This window comes from Euprymna scolopes, chromosome 5, assembly GCF_053919585.1.
Source record: "Euprymna scolopes isolate OS-2025 chromosome 5, ASM5391958v1, whole genome shotgun sequence".
Lineage (NCBI taxonomy): Eukaryota > Metazoa > Mollusca > Cephalopoda > Sepiida > Sepiolidae > Euprymna > Euprymna scolopes.
Window position 1 is genome coordinate 66,562,092 of NC_136486.1, and position 6,000 is coordinate 66,568,091.

The window sequence follows — 6,000 nt, forward strand, 5'->3', positions numbered from 1 at the left end:
GTCTGCCACTGATGTGAAAACTGTTGGCTGGAATTTTGTGGAGAACAATTATGAACATCTTACGAGTAATGGTGCTTTCCTTACGTACAGAAAAGGTGTCGGAAAGGCTCGAGAGGTACCAAAGAGCAACTACTCATTGATAAAGCATTAATGCAGGCTGGAAAGAAGAAAAAGACGAATCTGAGCGTAGCTTGGGTCGATTACAGAAAGGCGTATGACATGGGTCCTCATTCATGGATATGTGGCATACTATTGATGATGAAGTTTGCTAAAATGTTATAGGACTTTTGGAGAAAAGTATGGCTCAATGTAAAACGATACTGACACCAAAACAGAGAGATGTGGCAGGTGTGCATTAAACGTGGAATATTTCAAGGAGATTCGTTATCGCCACTTTTTTTTTAATGATAATGATGCCACTGAGCATCCGCTTGAAGAAAAACTGGGGTATAACTTTGGATCTGGTTACATACGCCTCAACCATCTACTGTGTATGGATGATTTGAAAATATTCGGTAGAAATGAAAAGAAAATGGGGGATACTGGTATAACTTGTGAAGACATACTCAGAAAATATTGGGATGCGAGTTGGGATTAGTAAATGTGCGGTTGTGGTGATGAAAAGGGGAGTAAAGATTCATTCGAATGGAATAGTGCTGCCAAATGAAGAAATAATGAAGGAAATGTAAGATGCAAGGTATAAGTATGTAGGAGTATTGGAGGGTGTAGGCATCATGACAGAGAAATGAAGGAGAATGTCAGGAAGGAGTGTCTTAGAAATGTGAAACTAATTGCAAACTGTATGGAGTATAATGAAAGCGGTAAATGCATGGCCAGTCAGTGTTATAAGATACAGTGCGGGAATTTTAGAATGGTCTTACAAGGACTTTCATGCCATGGATATCAAAACAAGAAAAGTTTTAGCAATGTTTGGTATATTTCACATTCGAAGTAGCGTAGCAAGGCTGTGTCAAAAGAGGAAACACGGTGGGAGAGGAGTGAAACGTGTAAAAAATTGTTAGAACTGACGAGATGTCGTTTAAGGAGCATGTGGTTAGAAGTGAGGAGTGGATGCTTAAGTTTGTGGCCCATGAACTGGAGGTATGTGAGATCAAGGCTAATTATGTTAAATGTATGGATAGGGAAAGGGCAGAGTAAGTGGCTAGGAAGAAAATGCATGGAAAGTTTTTTCCAGAATATACAAGAAGAGGCTGAAGATCATGACAATGACTAAGAGCTGAGTGTCTGGCTAAGAGTACTGAGGCTTTTGTTTGTGCACACCTTGCATCAGGGTGTGGTGGACTACACCAGAGGAACTACCGCAAAATATACGATCGCATGGGACTCGGGATATATTGGGAGGTGTGTAAGAGGGTTGGGGTGAACTGTACTGGAAAATAGTTTGAGGAGGTGTCTGATGAAGAGAAAACAAGTTAGGATTGCAAGGTAGAGGTATGGTGGGGCAAAAGTGTCATAACCACTAAGCAATTGCAATATAATCTGCTGGATTTGCTCGTCATTGACAAATATAAAACAACTGGCAAATTGTAGATTTCTCAGTACCCTGGGGCATGAATTTGAGAGAGAAAGAGAATGAGAAATGGAACAATTATGCTCCATTGGCCTTGCAGATAAGGCGTATACACGGGGTAAAAGCACAGATAATCCCGGTCATAGTGAGTACAAAAGGAGTAGTATCAAACCGTCTAGAAGGGAAATGGAAATAACTACAAACCCCCGATGTTTATGGCAGTCTTCAGAACTTTGCTATTGTAGGTACTACCAACATCCTTAGGAAAACTCTTGATCTTTGAAGCTCCTTTGTTTAAAGCCGGGATTGAGGTAAATTCTCTGGGAATATACCCCGTCCCTTTCCAGAGAGACGTTGATAAACGAAATCAGAATTATTATTATTAGTATTATTATTATTATTATTATTATTATTATTATTATTATTATTATTATTATTATTATTATTATTATTATTATTATTTCACTCACTACGGATTGTTTTCCAGGGTTCATCAATGATCGCTCAATGACAGTAACTTGTGGTGTTCCCTGGAGTTCGAGTGACAAAAAGCCTGCCAAGATTTCCAGCGTTTTCCAACTCTTGACAAATCTTGAAGGATTGCACGTTATCACATCAATCATTTGCCTTTGATTTCTCATTGGCATCAGCCACCGCTGGTTCCTGGGGTTTGGGTGAAACAAGTCACCTCCTAAGCACCAGATTTGAACTGCACACTTCCAGTGGAGATCTAGTTAGTATGCTCCCTACTCAGTTTCATCCTCCCAGACCCTTCACAACAAGTTAATGTGGCGCCAGTCGATGTTATCTACACCAGTCGTCTTATAATCACTGATGACGATGATGATCATGATGATGACAACAACATCAATAATAATAATAATAATAATAATAATAATAATAACAATGATGATGATGATAATAATAATAATGATGATGATGATAATGATGATGATAATAACAACAACAACAAACATAATAATAATAATAATAATAATAATAATAATAATAAAAATAATAATACTAATAATAATAATAATGATCCCCTACTGTTGATCATAGCCATGATGCCCTTGAACAGTATTCTGAGAAAGTGCCAAGCCGGATACAAGTTCTCCAATACAGAGGAAAAAAATTAACCATTTGATGTACATGGACGATCTGAAACTTTTTGCAAGGACCGAAAAGGAGCTAGAGACACTAATTAACACTACCAGGATCTTCAGCCAATATATCCAAATGGAATTTCGAATGGAAAAGTGTGCACAACTAGTTATAAGAAAAAGAAAACTGGAACCGACAGAAGGCATGGAACTACCCAACCAAACAGAAATTAGGGCACTAGGGGAACAAGACGACTATAAATACTTGGGAATTCTGGAAGCGGACACCATCAGAGCAACAGAAATGAAAGAGAAAATTGAAAAAGAATAACTCAGGAAAACAAGATAGCTCCTGGAAACGAAATTATATAGCAGAAACCTAATAAAATGTATAACTACATGGGCAGTATCACTAGTAAGATACTCTGGACCGGTTATAGGGTTGACAAAAGAAGAACTGAGACAACTCGACCAGAAAACTAGGAAACTCATTACCATGCATAATGCACTACACCCAACGGACGATATTGACAGACTGTACGTTAAAAGGAAAGACGGCGGGAGAGGACTGATCTGTATAGAAGACTGTGTGAAGGACACGAAAAAAGACTAGAAAAATACAAAATGCAAAACACTGAAAGAATAATTCTGGCAGCAAGAGACATTGAAAAAAAAAAGAAAACAGAGAGACAAACGACAAAACGAGAAAAGAGAAATGGGAAGAGAAACAACTCCACGGAAGATTTATAAGAATGACAAAAGATGAGAATAACGAAAACACCTGGATATGGATGCGAAAAGGACATATAAACCGAGAAACTGAATCTATAACTGCAACAAATGATAACTCGATAAGAACCAACCATATCAAAGCAAGAATCGATAAAACACAAGAAAACAGCAAATGCAGACTCTGTGGACAAAGGGACGAAACGATAAACCATATAGAAAGTGAATGCAGTAAACTGGCCCAAAAGAATACAAAAACAGGCATGACCAAGTGCGAGGGTGGTACACTGGTAATTGTGCAAACGACTGCATTTTGAGCCTACAGACAAATGGTACAAACATAAACCCGCAACAGCACTCGAAAACGGGAACCACAAAATCTTATGGGATATGGGCATACAGATGGACAAACTCATCCAAGCAAGAAGACCAGATGTTGTTATAATTAACTAGAAATAATAATCCTGTCAAATCGCTGACCACAGGGTAAGTAGGAAAGAAAGGGAGAAACGAAGCAAATACACATAGCTATCCAGATCGTTAAAAGGGATTTAGATGATGAAGAAATAGTACCGATAACAGTAGGAGCACTTGGAACAATTACGAAAAACCTCGAAAAAAGAATGTCAGAAACTGGAATCAGAGGAATAACTGGAAAATACAACGGCTAACGATAATGAAAACGAATGAAATATTAAGAATAACCCTTGAATGCGGAGAATAATACAAGAAGAGTATATAACGAATAAGCGTTACAGGGAATGAAGAAAACCGAAGCTGCATATCTACATGTTCTACACCCCATCATACATCCCCTATTGTTTCATCACCGTTCCCTTCAATAAAAAAGTGATACCAAAGGACCGAGAAGGGCCAATAAGGACTGAAAAACCGATGAGCAAGTGCTAACAAGACCTTGGCTAGGCAAGCGTCAAGAGAACCGGAACCTTGGGGAGGCTGACTGCCATTCAAATTTCAGTATAAACCAATGAACACTACCAGCGATACACAATTTGTAAGCGGTTGTTGCGATAATGCAAAGTCATTTGCAAATGATATCGAAGGAGGTGGAGAGAGCTGGTGGTATGGGGTGACTTGTTGTCACTCAACTTCCAGAAAACACCACATGTTTTCAATCAGATAGTTTGTTGACTTGTGTGAAAGTATCAGGCTTGGCACTTTCTCAGAATACTGTTCAAGGGCACCATGGCTATGATGAACAGTAAGGGATTATTATTATTATTATTATTATTATTATTATTATTATTATTATTATTATTATGTTTGTTGTTGTCGTTGTTGTTATTATCATAATCATCATCATCATTATCATCATCATTTTATTATCATCATAATCATCATCAGTGTTATTATTATTGCTGCTGTTGTTGTTGCCATCATCATCATCATCATCATCATCATCATCATCATCGTCATCAGTGATTATAAGACAACTGGTGTGGATAATACTAATAATAATAGTAGTAGTAGTAGTAGGAGGAGTAGTAATAATAATAATAATAATAATAATAATAATAATAATAATAATAATAATAATAATAATAATAATAATAATAGTGCCTGTTCAGTGTATGCACCGTGCTATATTTTAGATTAAATTATAATTTTATGGGATCGTTTTTTTTTCATTACATTGTTAGATGAAAGTGCTGAATAGTTATACAGCTTCTCCCCTGTTAAAAATGGATTTCTAAATAATAATGTTATTATTTCAGCAGAGGGCGAAAAACAAAAGCTCGTACTTCACGTGGAACGTGGATACTGCGTAAACGGTGTTTTTTTTTTTTATTTCATGATTGCTCCCTGTAAGCGCATGCTAAAAAGGTTTTCTTTGGTTTAGTTAATCACGGAAACGTTTTTGCAGGTACTATATTAGGCCAAAAAGGTGGGGCATTAGTTTAATATGTATGGAAAATAATTTAACAACAAAATATAAATCATTAGTGGAGAAAAAAAACTAAAATGTAATAAAATAAAAACAAGCACGAAATAAAAGTTTGAATCAAATTTACTAAAATGAAAAGAAATTAAAAAGAAATAAATAAATACACGCACGATTAAAAAAGTCTGAGATATATACGAAGAAAGTCAAAGAGAACACTTTCAGGGAGGAATAATTAAATAAAAACACCGTTTCCGCAGGGTCCACGTTTGCAGTGAAGTACCTTTTTATTCATAAGATGAGACACAAGAAAATATGTTAACGAAAATGTAATGTACTCTTTATCTTTTAGTTAATATCAAAACTTTAATAACTGATAAGTTAATTTTTTTTTTTAGATGAATTGGTGTTTGTATGTTTCCGGAGAGAATTTCCTATTTCATTTCTCCATTTCAGTCATGTAAATTATTTACAGATAAAATATTATGAAGCAAGCAAAAACTTTCAAGTTTTTACATATATTTCCAAGAAATTAATTACGCCCGGGGCTAAAATATTGAATTCATCGATCGTTTTGGTTAAATAAGAAAAACTTTCTTGCAAAATGCTTCTAACTTTTAAATATTTGAAAACACTGAATGAAAAGTGTGATTTATTATTAAAAGAACGGACTGAAAAATATTCTTATATTAAAATCGCTTGCTCTGAAGTTTAAAAAAATACATAAAATATTT